General features: G+C 43.9%; 1 protein-coding gene across 1 annotated transcript in view; it reads right to left on the bottom strand.

The window, feature by feature from the left end:
• The window catches only part of DUSP9 (dual specificity phosphatase 9), a 67,486-nt gene extending 50,189 nt beyond the window's left edge, over nucleotides 1–17,297 (bottom strand). The window contains exon 1 of the mRNA XM_077283791.1: nucleotides 17,013–17,297. The gene's annotated coding sequence lies outside the window, so the exon portion shown is untranslated. The remainder of the gene's footprint in view (nucleotides 1–17,012) is intronic.
• Between the last annotated feature and the right edge of the window lie 287 nt (nucleotides 17,298–17,584).

Raw genomic sequence — 17,584 nt, 5'->3', positions numbered from 1 at the left:
TCACAGCTTAATGAGGTCATTGTGATTTGCAGACCCCTTTCCTGTTCTTGCCACAGGGCTCCAAGCTAACTTGCTATTCCCTTTATCGTCAGTGTTGTGCCTCCAATAAGCCACAATCCAAGCAGGGTGCGAGCATAGAGCTTCTCTTCACAAAGCCAAAGATTGACATTATCAAACTCCTGTCACCTGTAGACTCCACAAGGGGGAGCTCACTGCATACAGATGTATACAGACCAATAGGGTCAACATAAATACAAGCTGTCTCTAGTGATGAATGGCTGAAGTGGTGAATGGCTCCCTCTAGAGTTGAATGATTTCAATGGTGAATGGCTTCCTCTAATGGTGAATGGCTGCAGGGATGAATGGTTCCCTCTAGAGGCAAAAAGCAGTAGGGGATTTCCCAAATATCTGGATTTTCCAAATACCGTATATACTCGAGTATAAGCCGACCCGAGTATAAGCCGACCCCCCTAATTTTGCCACAAAAAACTGGGAAAACTTATTGACTCGAGTATAAGCCTAGGGTGGAAAATGCAGCAGGTACCGGTGAATTTCAAAATTAAAAATAGATACTCCATACCGTTCATTATGGCCCCATAGATGCTCCACATAAAGCTGTGCCATATATAATGCTCTGCACCGTTCATTATGGCCCCATAGATGCTCCACATAAAGCTATGCCATATATACAATGCTCTGCACCATTGCCCCATAGATACTCCACATAAAGCTGTGCCATATATACAATGCTCTGCACCGTTGCCCCATAGATAGCTGTGCCATATAGTTCTCTGCACCGTTGCCCCATAGCTGTGCCATATATATAATGCTCTGCACCGTTGCCCCATAGCTGTGCCATATAGTGCTCTGCACCATTGCCCCATAGCTGTGCCATATAGTGCTCTGCACCGTTGCCCCATAGCTGTGCCATATAGTGCTCTGCACCGTTGCCCCATAGCTGTGCCATATAGTGCTCTGCACCGTTGCCCCATAGCTGTGCCATATAGTGCTCTGCACCGTTGCCCCATAGCTGTGCCATATAGTGCTCTGCACCGTTGCCCCATAGCTGTGCCATATAGTGCTCTGCACCGTTGCCCCATAGCTGTGCCATATAGTGCTCTGCACCGTTGCCCCATAGATACTTCACATAACTCTGTGCCATTGCTGCTGCTGCAATAAAAAAAAAAAAAAAAAAACACATACTCACCTCTCTTGCTTGCAGCTCCTCAGCGTCCCGTCCCAGCGTCTCTCCGCACTGACTGATCAGGCAGAGGGCGGCGCGCACACTATATGCGTCATCGCGCCCTCTGACCTGCACAGTCAGTGCGGAGAGAGAGACGCCGGGAAGATGGATCGGCGCCCGGCGTGTGGAACGAGGACAGGTGAATATGCGATACTTACCTGCTCCCGGCGTCCCGCTCCTTCCCCCGGACAGCTGTTCTTCGGTGCCGCAGCCTCTTCCTCTGTCAGCGGTCACCGGCACCGCTGATTAGAGAAATGAATTATGCGGCTCCGCCCCTATGGGGGGTGGAGCAGCCTATTCATTTCTCTAATGAGCGGTCCCACGTGACCGCTCAGGGGAAGAGGCTGAGGCACCGAAGACAGTGGGACTGCAGGGACAGCGCCAGGAACGCCGGGACTAGGTGAGTATATGACAGTCCTCACCCGCCGACCCCACCACCGATCATGACTCGAGTATAAGCCGAGAGGGGCACTTTCAGCCCAAAAATTTGGGCTGAAAATCTCGGCTTATACTCGAGTATATACGGTAGGTGGCAGGCATAACCCAAATTTCATTGGATATATTATGGATACACTAGCCACCTATTTGGAAAAAATGACAACAATGATGTTGGATACCTCAAGTTAGCCAGAAACCACTTTTCCTTCCCCATAAGGGCTAATATAATATACAGTACAGACCAAAAGTTTGGACACACCTTCTCATTTAAAGATTTTTTTGTATTTTCACGACTATGAAAATTGTACATTCACACTGAAGGAATCAAAACTATGAATCAACACATGTGGAATTATATACTTAACAAAAAAGTGTGAAACAACTGAAATTATGTCTTTGTAAGGATTCTGGACTTTCCTGGTGCCTGTTCGCCCTGATCCAAGATGGAGTCTTGGATCTCGCCCTGTCATGGAACTTCCTGGCTGTCCTCATTATTTAAGTCCGGGTCATGTGTTCTAAGGTGCCTGAGTATTTTGTGCTGCTGGCTCCTGAGCTTCTGCCAGTTTGCTGGTGAACTCCCTGCTTCTTCTGCTCACTACTCGGAGGTCTGCCTTTCTTCATTCAGCTACCTCACGCCTCTGGAACTTCTGCGACGAGCTGCGCACCAGTGGAAGTGTCTTCTTTGTTTGCAAAACTTTTCCCAGTGTTGTTCGTCTTTGCACAACCACACCAGGACTGCATTCACACAACGCATCATCTGTGAATTATTGGACTCCTACTAAGGCCAGTCTCACACGTCCAGATAATTCCGGTACCGGAAAAATCGGTACCGGAATTATCCGTGTCCGTGTGCCCGTGCGTTTCTGTGGCACATCAGTGTGGCACACGTGCGGCACACGTGTGCTGCCCGTGTGCCGACTGGGTACCACACGCACCGTGCAGGAGACAGCGCTAGAGATAAGCGCTGTGCCCCCCACGTGGTGCTGAAGCCGCCATTCATATCTTCTCTGCAGCAGCGTTTGCTGTAGAGAAGATATGAATAATCCTTTTTTTTTTTTGTTTCTCGTGTTTAACATAAAGATCCATGTCCCCACCCCCTGTGCACCCGCCCGCTGTTATTAAAATACTCACCCGGCTCCCTCGCTGGCGCTGCTTTCTGTCCTGGCCGCACCTTCTACTGTATGAGCAGTCACATGGGGCCACCGATTACAGTCATGAATATGCGGCTCCACCTCCCATAGGGGTGGAGCCGCATATTCATTTCTGTAATGGACGGCCCCACGTGACCGCATACAGGAGAAGCTGCGGCCAGGACAGGACACTGCGAGGGAGGCGGGTGAGTATTTTAATAACAGCGGGCGGGCGCACAGGGGGTGAGGACATGGATCTTTATGTTAAACACGACAAACAAAAAAAAAAAAGGATTATTCATATCTTCTCTACAGCAAACGCTGCTGCAGAGAAGATATGAATGGCGGCTTCAGCACCATGTGGGGGGGACAGCGCTTACAGTAGCGCTGTCTCCTGCACGGCACACGGACTGCACACGGACAACGTCCGTGTGCGGTACGTGTTTTACACGGACCCATTGACTTTAATGGGTCCGTGTAATCCGTGCGCTCCCACGAACACTGACATGTCTCCGTGTTTGGCACACGGAGACACGGTCCGCAAAAAATCAATGACATCTGCACAGATGCATTGATTTCAATGTGTTTACGTGTGTCAGTGGCTCCGGTACGTGAGGAAACTGTCACCTCACGTACTGGAGCCACTGACGTGTGAAACCGGCCTAACAAGTACTGGCACATGTGTGATCAAGTTTTGCTGGACTTCCTCATTTTTAAGTACTGTGTGCATTCGCACTATAACCTTATTGGACTTCCTTGTTTAAATATCTGTTTGCCTCTAAGTCTGCTGTGATTTACTTTATTGTGCTGAGGACCTTGTTACTACTGCAGGAATATCTGCATTATGCTCTGTTTGCTATTTATTATATAGAGCTGAAGACTTTGTTGCAATTGCAGAAATATCTGTGTCAATTCTGTTTACAATTCTGTTTCGCGTTAAAACATTCTTTGCTGCAACTTTGTTCTCGGACTGGCTTTATCCCATGCTATTAGATTCCGTAGTACCCATATGATTATTACAGTCTTATAATCTAGGTTCTTCGGTTCTTCAAAGTAGCCACCTTTTGCTTTGATGACTGCTTTGCACACTCTTGGCATTCTCTTGATGAGCTTCAAGAGGTAGTCACCGGGAATGGTTTTCACTTCACAGGTGTGCCCTGTCAGGCTTAATAAGTGGGATTTCTTGCCTTATAAATGGGGTTGGGACCATCAGTTGTGTTGTGCAGAAGTCTGGTGGATACGCAGCTGATAGTCCTACTGAATAGACTGTAAGAATTTGTATTATGGCAAGAAAAAAGCAGCTAAGTAAAGAAAAACAAGTGGCCATCATTACTTGAAGAAATGATGGTCAGTCAGTCCGAAAAATTGGGAAAACTTTGAAAGTGTCCTCAAGTGCAGTGGCAAAAACCATCAAGCGCTACAAAGAAACTGGCTCACATGAGGACCACCCCAGGAAAGGAAGAACAAGAGTCACCTCTGCTTCTGAGGATAAGTTTATCCGAGTCACCAGCCTCAGAAATCACAGGTTAACAGCAGCTCAGATTAGACACCAGGTCAATGCCACACAGAGTTCTAGCAGCAGACACATCTCTACAACAACTGTTAAGAGGAGACTTTGTGCAGCAGGCCTTCATGGTAAAATAGCTGCTAGGAAACCACTGCTAAGGACAGGCAACAAGCAGAAGAGACTTGTTTGGGCTAAAGAACACAAGGAATGGACATTAGACCAGTGGAAATCTGTGCTTTTGTCTGATGAGTCCAAATTTGAGATCTTTGGTTCCAAGCACCGTGTCTTTGTGCAATGCAGAAAAGGTGAACGGATGGACTCTACATGCCTGGTTCCCACCGTGAAGCATGGAGGAGGAGGTGTGATGGTGTGGGGGTGCTTTGCTGGTGACACTGATGTAGGTCATCCTGCCTTGGAGCTACGGGACACACGCCGGCACTGAGCTGCGCCTCGCCAGAACCGCTTATATTAGCCTACACAGGCATATATAATTTGAGGATTTTCTCTCACAGTGTACAGACTTCCTTGAAGAAGGCATTGTATGCCGAAACGTTGGAATTTTTTTTTATGTCTGTTTTTTTGCTGGCTGTCTCCGTCAATAAATAAATATAAAATAATATAAAAAATAATACGTTGTGGACTAGTTGAGTGCCGAAGGTTTTCTCTTTCTATATTTTGGCTTTTTTCCTTTGAGCACCACATAAATTTTAGAGTGCAACACTCTTGACCTGACTACTGTTGGAGATTTATTCAAAATTGAAGGCATACTGAACCAGCATGACTACCACCGGTTTGCGTTTAGTTGAACCATCATTTATTTTTCAACAGGACAATGACCCCAAACACATCTCCAGGCTATGTAAGGGCTATTTGACCAAGAGGGAGAGTGATGGGGTGCTACGCCAGATGTCCTGGCCTCCACAGTCACCAGACCTGAACCCAATCGAGATGGTTTGGGGTGAGCTGGACCGCAGAGTGAAGGCAAAAGGGCCAACAAGTGCTAAGCATCTCTGGGAACTCCTTCAAGATTGTTGGAAGACCATTCCCGGTGACTACCTCTTGAAGCTCATCAAGAGAATGCCAAGAGTGTGCAAAGCAGTCATCAAAGCAAAAGGTGGCTACTTTGAAGAACCTAGAATATAAGACATAATTTCAGTTGTTTTACACTTTTTTGTTAAGTATATAATTCCACATGTGTTAATTCATAGTTTTGATGCCTTCAGTGTGAATTTACAATTTTCATAGTTATAAAAATACAGAAAAATCTTTAAATGAGAAGGTGTGTCCAAACTTTTGGTATGTACTGTAACATTTTTGTGGTCATGACAATCTCCCATATTCAGTTCATTACCAAAAATCTCCTAATTTGTGTTTTACAGCCTCGGGCATCTTCAGTGGTGAAAGTGAGCCTCTAATGGAAGCTAAGCCTGAGACCATAAAAAGCCATTTAGACAATTAGTGACATCACCGGAGTCTTCCTCTTACTATCGGACGCTCTGGACGTTCTTCCCCATGAGAGTCCAGCATATCTTTTTCATCCAGTACACTACTTAGCTCACACCATCCACTCAAGGGATAAAGAAAAAAACTGATTTATTTTTTAATGCAACGGCGACGCTCACGGTTTAACAGTAGCTACAAAACGCCACTAATCCTCCGAGCTCCCATGGGCCACGTTCTGATAGAGGCAGGAGAAATCATTTACAAGTTACTTACAAAGAAGAAATCAATATAGTACTTTACTTCAAATCCACTCTGTAAGGGAGGTCTCAAGGGGGATAAAGCTCGAGAAGTCCCCGCTGGCATCCATGCACAACAGTATGGGGGAGTCGAGAGGAACAGCTGTTGGCCGGACAAATTAATCTAAAGTCTTATGGCCAGATTGCTCCATAACTTGGGGTAGAGTTTCATGGCAATAGTACCAAATCTTCAACAGTGGTCCACAATTATGGTGGTATGATATCCATTTATGGGGCAAAGGGAGCAATTTATCCATCTTGGGCACGTCCAAAATCCAAGTGTGATCACAACCACTGCACTCCCTAGAGCTTGGACCCTAGATAGCCCCACTATGCACAGGCGTTACGATGGATGCAGGGGTAAAGAAGGGTCCCTAAGGTGTTATAATCACCCCTGTGAATACTTCTTTAAAGGTTTTGGTTGGAAAATGTGCTACCAGACAAAAAGACCAATTTTTGGATTCCCCCTTTCAATGTTCGGCTACGTTTTGGTGCAATTACCAATTACCAGGAAAGTTTGCCAAAACTCAGGACATTGTCTGCAAATTTGGGAGATATTTGATAATGGGTTAAAACTGTATAGGGGGCTGCAGAATTATTCCACTCTCCCATCCCCAGTGACAATGGTAATAATGGCAGCCATATCGGTTACAGTCCAGCTTTCTGGGATCCGATGGACTCCATTCTAGTAAATCGAGTCCACTGGGCGTTGTTGTTGCCTGTCCGGTGACCAACTCAGCACTGTCATAAATATAGTAAAATTTACAATTATGTTTTTTTTTGTACATGCTTTTTAATGCACACCCTCCAGTAATATAATGCATTAATGTGAGGGATACTGAGTCTCTCCATTCACCTTTCGGAACAAATGTTTTTCAAAATATTTCTCCTTAGCCCGTCATACAGTAATGAGATTAGTTCTATGTGAAAGGCTTTTTTTGGGCGCCTGGAGTTTATCACCTGTGCCTGGTAAATTAGTAGAAATTATCCATCACTGATCATGCTACACTCATTTATGCCTGCTATGCGTTATAGTATGCTCCTAAAAAAGATCGGTCACTTGCCACGAGTATGTTTTATATATATATATATATATATATATATATATATATATATATATATATATATATATATATATATATATATATACCTGATGTAAATGCCGCTGTTCTCCTGAATCCGGCGTTGTTTTTCTTTTGTTCCTGCGCCTCTTTGTTCATGAGATATGGCCCTTTTTTCCCTAGATATAAATGTAGTCTTGTTAGACAAGCGGGCATGGTCATCACATCTTTGTGGGCGTAAACCTAAGGGCCACGCCCTGTTGTTTAAATAGACTACATTTATATAAAGGGAATAGATGGCCATATCTCAGGAACGGAGAGGCGCAGGAACAAGAGAAAAACAACGCCGGATTCAGGAGAACAGCGGCATTTACTCCAGGGAAAAGGATTTAATATTTATGTCAAATGACGGGTCAATATTTTATGTGGGTATAAAATATATATATATATATTGTAGATGGGGAGAGAGACAGATATATATGAAAATATACATATACACACACCACATACATATATATATAGATATATTTGGCATATAAAAAATATATATATATATATATATATATATATATATATATATATATATATATACACACATCTATATATACATATAGCATATTCACATCGAATTGGAACATAGACCTCTATGTATAAAATGTACCAGCTTGCTACAGCTCATCTGCAGCTTCTGCCATGGCCGGTACTGGATGGTATTGACATTAGCAGCAGCATCACATCATTGCATGTTGTTAATCATGTGACTTTGCTCTGTTCCTCCCCATACCAACTCGTGACAGAGCCCACACCGCCACACTGTGCCTGCAGCTGCAAGCCTCTTTTTTTTTTTTCTCCCCCCCAACAATGGCACTTCTATCAGGGGTCCTCGAGCTGTCGGCCTTAACCCCTTCCACTGCCAATAAAAACCCTACCAGCAATCTTCTCTGCTCAAACAAGGCTCTAGCAAACAAAAACCAATGTTCACGTCTGGCATCATAGCTAGGGTTCCCCCCTCAATCAATGGCAGTGATGGGGTTAATGTGCTCCACTCCAAGAGAAATAGCCATGGAACATGCCCGCCATCACTCCTCATTTTCCTGGATGTGTAATTGCAGGTTCCTGGAACAGCCCGTGTCTCATTTCCAAGGGTTGGCCTTTAAGAAAGAAAAAAGGACTTGGCAGGGAGAACGTGTAGCGACTGGTTTGGGGTTGTGGGATGGTTTGAGGTGAGGAGAGGCAGGAGGTTTGCTACCTGAGCAAGCTAGAACTTGACTGGCACATGGCTACCCACCAGCGCCATGTTCTGTTAACCCCCGTGAAGCCAGAAAAAAAAGAACACAAGGCACTCAATATACAAAAAAGACAGATGTGATGCCCGAGGCTGCAACGGTGTGATAAACAGATACCATGCCATTTATGTCTTCTGCCCGGGTAAGACGAGAAACAATTACATTTACTGCCTGTGCAGAGCTGGGATGACGCTACACTGAAAAGCCGTAAGAGCAGTATCAATTATCCCAGTGCCCGAAGGAAACTATGAGCAAAATAAGATTTAGAAAAGTGTTCCAGCATGACCAGACTTTGGGATATTTATAGCAAAGCTCTGCATATGGCCAACTTTTGGCGGAGGGAGGAATTTACGCCTTTGCATGTAACACAAGAAGATTAATCAACCAACGCAACCCTTGTATTATTAAAACGAAAAGGGGGTGCTCCACCGGCACATAGGGTGCAAGTGAGAAAGGTCCAAAGTCTCCGCTATTCATTGATCTCAGGGATCAGGGATAGAGGAGAAATCTGGACATATGGACCAAGATGATTGTACGATGATATCCAGATCTTTCAAAGGGTTCAAACCCAAGACTATATTGAGGTTTCAAAGGGAAAATATTTGGGGCTCTCTACAATTCTATTCCACTTCCTGTTTCATGGGACATGGCTAATAATAACATAGTAAGAATTAGAGATGGTGTATATGGATTCGCAGGAGCTGGTTCTGTGGCCATGTCGTAAATCTGTGGTTACTGGATGGGAACCCTGAGAACCACCTCCTACTTGACTACATAAGCGGCTCTTCTTTTGATTAGCCGTTCTGGCACAAGGTCATATGCGTGTCGTGCCGCAACGATGGTGTGGACAAAAGCCAGCTAATCAGAAGAAGATCCAGGGATAGGCATATACTCCGGACTTCTGGACGGATGCCCCCAGATCTCCGGGTGAGTATTACTTTGAATTGTATCACCGTCAACATGATGTTGATACCGTTGAATTTTGTAGTAGAGTGGGCATCGGGCCACGAGCTTCAAGTTATGCCACTGGTAGAAGCTGTAGCCCACCAAGCCTTGTCCAAGATGTCAACAAGTACTGCAGACAGCCAGGATATAAATGTAGTGGTGTGCCATGATATCTGACCACCCAAATTCTGGAACTACCCGGGCACTGACTAGGCTTCCAAGGCTGAAGCTTCATACGATATTCTACACATCTTGATTTTTTTTTTCTGCTTGGTGGAGTCAGGGCCGGCGCCAGCACCTGGCGTACCCGGGCAAGTGCCGGGGCCCTGGCGAGACAGGGGGGCCCATTCAGGGCCAGCGTTAGGGGCAGGCAGCTGCTTAGGGCCCCCGCTCCCCCAGGGGTCCTCAGCTAGCGGCACATCAGCAGCCGCTATGGGGCCTCGGTGAGGCAGGGGGGCCCGCCTGTCGCCAGCTCAACTCCCCCGCCGCCACATTGAACTATACCAGTGGTGTCTGCCGGTAAAGTTCAAAGCAAATGATGGAGGAGAGAGCGTCACCTGACGCTCCCTCTCCCATAATTCCCCACTCTGCCTCTGACACTGCCGTTGTGGGTGCGCGATGATGTCATTGTGCACTCGCTGTGTGTCAGGCAGTGCAGCGGCAGCCGCTAAGACCGGAGCAGGGAGCAGCACGCAGCGCAGGCAAGTTGAGAGGTGAGGAGTGGTTTTTTTTGTAACTATAACAGTGAGTACTGGACTATGGGGCCATTCTTGGGGGAAGGGGGGCTGTGGTGTATACTACATGGCTGTGCTATATACTACATGGGTGTGTTATATACTACGTGGGCTGTGCTATATAGTATATGGGCTGTTATATGCTACGTGGGCTGTGCTATATACTACATGGCTGTGTTATATACTACGTGGGCTTTGCTATATACTATATGGGCTGTTATATGCTACGTGGGCTGTGCTGTATACTACATGTCTGCTATACACTACATTGCTGTTATATACTACGTGGGCTTTGCTATATAATACAGTACATGGCTGTTCTATATACTAGATGGGCCGTGTTATATACTATGTGGCTGTGCTATATACTATATGGGCTGTTATATGCTATGTGGGCTGTGCTATATACTACGAGGGCTGTGTTATATAATATGTGGCTGTTCTATATACTAAATGGGCTGTTATTTGCTACGTGGGCTGTGTTATATACTACATGGCTGTGTTATATGCAATCATGAATCGTGGTATGTGTTAAAGGGGGGGCCCACTGAGACTCTTTCGCTCGGGGCCCTCAAAAACCTGGAGCCGGCCCTGGGTGGAGTTATTGGTTTTTGCTCACTTTATGATATATGGAAGGAGGTTATGGATTACATATATGGGCCGAGCGTGGAAAATGATGTATACAATTTCTATTTTAGCAAAAAATGTTTTCAAGACACTGCCAAAGTTCCCTTATGAGCGTTAGAAAAAATGGCGATTAGTCATTGGGTGGTCATAACCTGCATATGTTCTGAAATCAAAAACACCCCATGCCATATTTAATGGGCTTTGCACCAATCCCATTATCTGCTTAAAGGGATTATGTGCATTGGATAACTAAAAAAAAAAAAAAACAGGAAGAGATGCTTACCTGTCTAAATGGGCCTCAATACTATTGCACTACCAGGGTGCAGCGGACCCAAGTAAAATGGCAACTGCACAGGTGCAATAATACCAAATGAAGCAGCCAGCCTTCAATCAGGGATTGGCCGTGTGGTACACCAATGCACTAAAATATATACTCTGTATGTGGCAATGTTCACACAATGAATGCAGAGCATCTGGTTCTCAGCCTATTAATGACGCGCTATGGCGGGTTGCCCAGTGCTAACTATGATGCATGCTGTGTGAACAGAGGCCACGTACGTCGTAGCAGATCGTTTGGAACTTTCTTTCGTCGCTGGATCTCCCGCTGTCATCGTTGGATCGGTGTGTGTGACACCGATCCAACGATGCGTTCGCTTGTAACCAGGGTAAACATCGGGTTACTAAGTGCAGGGCCGCGCTTAGTAACCCGATGTTTACCCTGGTTACCATCGTAAAAGTAAAAAAAAACAAACAGTACATACTCACATTCCGGTGTCCGTCAGGGTCCCTCGCAGTCTGCTTCCCGCCCTGACTGACTGCCGGCCGGAAAGTAAGCAGAGCACAGCGGTGACGTCACCGCTGTGATCTGCTTTCACTTTACGGCGGCACTCAGTCAGAGCGGGAAGCAGACTGCGAGGGACCCTGACGGACACCGGAATGTGAGTATGTACTGTTTGGTTTTTTTTACTTTTACGATGGTAACCAGGGTAAACATCGGGTTACTAAGCGCGGCCCTGCGCTTAGTAACCCGATGTTTACCCTGGTTACCCGGGGCCCTTGGCATCGTTGGTCGCTAGAGAGCGGTCTGTGTGACAGCTCTCCAGCGACCACACAACGACTTTCCAACGATCACGGCCAGGTCGTATCACTGGTCGTGATCGTTGGAAAGTTGCAGAGTGTGACAGTACCCTAACACTAGAAAGCCTAAAAAAACTTGCCAATCTGTCTAGCAGGTCCTCACTTTTTAAAGGAGCCTCCCATTCTGGGAGAGCTGTAAAGTATGCCTACGAGAGACCAATTGATGTTATGGATTCAGGAGAACACTTCACATCTTACATTTTGGCTATACAGTAGGTATGTTTTAAAAAGGATCTGTCACCAGGTCAAAAGTATCCAGATTTTGCTCCTATTTTACTCTCTCTCTACTCCCTTAAAGGGAACCTGTCACCCCCAAAATCGAAGATGAGCTAAGCCCACCGGCATCAGGGGCTTACCTGGAGGTGACAGGTTCTCTTTAAGTTTTCAGCTTTTTAAGTAAATGAGTTACAAAAATATGGGCTTTTCTGTTTTGTGCTAATATTTATGGTCTTTCATAAGAGGCCGTAGCTCACATAGTAATTATTCAGAGCAGTCTAAAGACAGGCCCCAGAGGATCCAGTGAGCCACTCCCATTTGATTTGGATCATAAAAATTTTCACTAAATAAAAAGGTCCATATCTCTAGAACCATATAGCTGATTTAAAAAGTCATGAAATTTATGAAATAACATCAATATTAAACCGATAGTAATTTCACTTGAATTACATTTTATATGTTCATGTTTACAGTTGGAGTCGCCAGTGAAAAGTAATAATCATCCCCAGTATATGAGATGTTTGCTTTTGGGATGTCCCCGATTCCTCATGCCGCAGAGCCTCTTGAAGACACAATTACAGAAACTCAGACCTGGTTCCAATTTCTATAGTAAACAGATGTATTTCTTTTAACTATTTAGGGGGTTGATTTCTCTTTAACTAAATGAGACTCTTCTAAGAACAGTACATTTTGGACAATTTTCGTAATTTAGATTTGATTTAATTTTTTTCTTTGTGGTTTCTTTTTTTTCTTCTTGTGTTTTCTCATACAGCATATTACGACACATTATTAGCTTCTTAATTGAGTTGCTTATAACATTTCTCCCATAAACGGGAGGAAGAGATTCAGAAAATATGTGGAGATGGGTGGCAAGGAACCAGGGTCATCATTGTAGCCAGAAATCATGGGTTTGATTCTAGCAAGGGCAGCATTTGGATAACATCTGTACATTCTTCATTCATCTGAGGAAGTTTTTTCTCCACTTCTCCAGTAAGTAAGTCTATTGATATACCATGGGACATCCCAGGTTTTTTTGGGCACCTCAATAGCTATAAGATTATATCTGTAGTTCCAAACTTTTTATCAATAGGGATACCGAACAGTAGCTGCATACTTAATATAAAAGGGTTGTCAATAATAAAGAAAATTATCAGCTATTATAATCCATAATTTGCCAGTATGTTATTTTACTTGTTATCTGCCCGCATTCTCCACCACTTGACATAGGAAAATCTGTATTTTTTCTAGATTTGGTTTTCACAGCTGATTTGAGTAAAAAGAAAATTAAGCTAGCATCTTTTTCCCTATCTTTGGAACTTTTGTAGGAATGAAAGCACCAATTTAGCAACTTTCAACTACCATATATTTACCTTTTCCTGGTGATAACACCTGGAGATGGACCAATGGAAATGAATTAACTTAATAGGGGTGATCATCATAAGACAACCTCTTAAGTACTACCAACACTTGCTATCTTCCAGTGTACTTTTAGAGTTCCAAGCAAGACCCCAAAATCTGAATTTATAGCATTTCGGAGTAAAGGTTAAGCATCCAACTCATTAACAGAGGGGAAACTACTGAACATGATTGCAAACTCATCAATACAAGAGATCTCCTTTCCAAAAATACAAGTCAAGAATTGCAGCTACGCTTGGGTGATCCTAGCCAAAATAGATCAGGAGCTGACTTTCATGGATGACTGTCCAAAGAAAAGCTTATGTAGTAATTTAGGTCTGCCACCAGTCACTCTTGGCATTACAGAGACAAGTGCAGGGGTTGTAGTCCTAATTAATGAGAAACATATGCGTGGTGGTGATCACAAGAACGTTTCCTGTTGTCAGAAATAAGAATACAAAAAAAAAAAAAAAACATCCACTGTCTTGCAGAATTCAGCCGGTCATAATTTGATTATGCCAGTGGTTATACTTTACTGCTGCAACCGTTAAAGGAGGACATCTTAAGCAAAGCTTTTTTAGAAATCCATTCGATGCTTCTTAAAATCCCATCACAACTAATATAGGGGTGTTAGGCAGCCTTTTTCCCATGATAAATCTGCCTAATCATTCATCAGTATGAGAGATGAAACAACAAGATCTGTGGGAGCGGAAATGGTGACCTGCTTTATAGAAGAAGACATCTCAAGGACTTCATAACTTTTCTTCGAGGAATATACTCTACGTAACAGAGGTCATTGAAGACTACAAAGAAAAGCAAAGTGGATGACTGCTCCCACCAGGGACTGAACAATTTATCAACAGTTTCCATTTAGTATAGTGATTAATGCATTAAATATGTCACAGACTAAGTAAATGGCTTCTCCACCTTCCTTGGATAATTCTTGTTAGTTGTCTGCAGCCACCAACCATTTGCTGGATTTTTCGAAAGAGCATTAACAAATTGTTTTATATGATAGCCATTGGTGCACTGAGATGATCCCATGACTCTGGCTCCTGAGATGTTGAAATTGGTTGAGGGTCTCGCGAACTTGACCTTTAATGATCAGCAGAATTTGCATTTGGCTTATCTCTCCTGCACTGACGACTACAGAGCAATAGTAGAAGTTCATGCAGATTAAGTTCATTCATCTCTTACATGAACAAGCCACGTCCACAAGAGTCACTGATTCTTACAAACTCTCCTCTCTGGCTCAAAGTCTCTGTGACCCTGTACCCGAATTATACAAACCATTTTTCTACTTGCCTAAATCTATCTCTATCTTTCATGAGGCTAGCCACTATCCAGAACTGTTTATTGCAATGAAATTTCCTCCCACTCCTTCCCTTTAAATTGAGCATATGGCAATCTCATTCCGAGTAGGAAATATCCAAAAAGTGTACACCCTCTTTAGCATATATTAAGTGCAAAAGTTTTTTATATATATAAAGAGTTGCTTTGGTAACCACTTTACAAAATGAAAACAAGACCCATGCAAAATGTTCGGACTGGGAATTCTCAGAGAATGAGTAGAAGATTTGGTAGACAACACAATACGTCCCGTGTGTAATATGTCTTTAAGATGCCAAGAAAAAGGCATTGAGGAATTTATGAGACATTTAAGAATGAGGGAAGGACAAACCAACTCCAAGGAGGTTCCAATAGACGTGTAACAGACCATGGCCCGTGATCTCGGTCTTAAAAATACGATGAGATTTCATATTTATTGGGGTCTAAACTATATATATGTTATTCTCTGAAGTCAACCGCCCTCCAGGCTATCCCCCTTAAAATTCCGTTTTGTGGTTTTTCACCACTACATCACAGCTCGGCACAAAGTCTCCTTTATAACATCAGCCTGGAAGCAGCGACTGGGCAGGAATCTGCGTGAAGCTGTTACATCCCTACTTGTGAATCAAAAGCTTTGCAGAGCATGGAAAATGTGCTGATCGCCTCCGTACTGGAGAGAGGGTGGAAAAGCAGAGACAGAGGGGAAAGAAATAGAGGGATGCGGGAGAGAGAGAGGAATCAGAGATGGGAAAGAATAAGAAGAAAAATAGGAAGGAGAAAGGGTGAGCTTCAGGGCTTCCAACCCTTCTTCTCTATGGTCCTACCTAAGAATCCTACTCGCATAGGTCAGCCTCTTGTAGACCTAGAAACTACTAGTAGAAATTCCCAAGAGATGTGAATCAATCGACTCCAAAAAAGCTTAGCACCAATCACTGAACACCCAGATTGCCAAATAAGACCTGATGTGCCTATATTAGGGCACCAATGGACATCCCGAAGTGCATGGAATAGGTCGCTATTAACAGTTTTTGACTAAGGAAAGATTAATTTTGTTGAAAGCTTTTTGATACCCGTCATGGAAAAGCCTTAATATCCTTTGACTTTTATGGTCTACATTGCCATGCATATGACAGATCTGGGAAAGCATGTTCCCAGCATCATCATCACCGCATTTATGGAACTAATTTTATCCTCCTGGCAAGCACAGGGGACATATTTGGTCCGTTCTGCATGCATATTATCATCATTTCCTTTGGATTCCTCGACATGTATTAATTGTTTATCCCAAACCACATAATGTTTGCCCAAACACCCACATTGACTAGCATCAACACATTTCCATAAGGTCTCTAACACTATTTTCTACTGGCCAAAACGACTTGACCCGTATTTGTTCTGCTACATGGTTAATTAGGGGTTTCCAAGAGAGGGTTTGATAGAAGCCAAAAACTCCTACACTGTGTGTTGCCAGTTACATACCTAATATTTTCGAAAAAAAGACAAATGTTCATCAAATTTATGGACATTAATTGTTTGGTATCACACAATGTACTGTTGACAATGGGCGCCCAATATAACTTCTGTCTCTTTCTCTGTGGTGCTCCGTCTGCTTCAAATTAAGTGGAAAAATACTATGGAAGAAGTGACGGAGGAAGAGAAGAGCTAAAAAATGTTGACGTTATGGTCATTATGGGCATCGTAGCAATTAGTCCTGGTTTCTTCTATCATCTGGTCAAAGGGTGTCACTTTACTAATACCCAAGCTAAAAACTTTTGGTACAATGGTCAAGTCTACTCCAATCTTCCAGCCCCTGAAAGAACAGAATCTACTACTAAGTATGTATAGATGATGTAAGATTTTGATTTAGTATTAGTCTACGCCTGATGAAGAGACCTGAGTAGTCTTGAAAGCTTGCAATTTGTTACCATCTTTTCAGTTAGCCATTAAAAGGTATCAACCACTGAGGACTCTCAATTCTAAATATTTTTGATGATATAAGGGAATTTTAGACATTGGATCTTCCTGTTTGTTAGTACTTCCATCCATTTTTTCAGTAAAACCCGGTCTACATCTGTACAGCGTTCTCCATTCTTTGCCTCCTCCTAGCCTTGCTATTTCCACAAATCCTCCAACCATCCAGCAAAGGAGGACCTCCTTGCAGTTCCCCTGAGCCTCACCGCCCACTCCAGATGTAGACAGCATGTCCCACTATGGCAATATCTTACCTGGGAAGATGGGATAAAGTCCACCCTTGAACCCAGTTGTCCTGGTACATGCAAAGAACGTTTAAGAAGACCAGAGAAGGGCGAGAGAACCTGCTTCAGGCTTTTGCTTCTTGTCTTTGCACGCTGGCAGGCAAGCAAGACTTTTAATGATTTCCAGCACAGCTTGGCTGCTGTGTTTCCTCTTGCAAAAAAAAAAAAGAAGCAAACCCTTATGCCTCCCTCCTCTTCTCCTTCCATCATTCCCCAGTATCCTCCTCCCAGTACACGTGCAAGCTGTGTACAACCTGAAGCCCAGCCTGCTGCTCCATACTGGATGATTTGGGATTCGGGGAGGGGATTCATAGTACCAGAGGCCTGGGTTGATGTCAGGTTACACAGGAAAGTGGGGGCCTGGGGATTTCTGAGTCATTTTCAGGACTGAGCCTGTGTAATGATCATCTTCAGGAATGAGAGAGAATTAACTCCTGCATTACTGCTGAGGCCATTTGGGTAGGAGAGTAGAAGTGCCAATCAAGATTTTTTGGCAAATGTATTGCAGTAACAAAAAAATAAAACTAGTGCATTCATTGAGG

This window comes from Ranitomeya variabilis, chromosome 2, assembly GCF_051348905.1.
Source record: "Ranitomeya variabilis isolate aRanVar5 chromosome 2, aRanVar5.hap1, whole genome shotgun sequence".
Classification (NCBI taxonomy): Eukaryota; Metazoa; Chordata; class Amphibia; order Anura; family Dendrobatidae; genus Ranitomeya; species Ranitomeya variabilis.
This window is presented reverse-complemented; position numbering and strand designations above follow the sequence as displayed.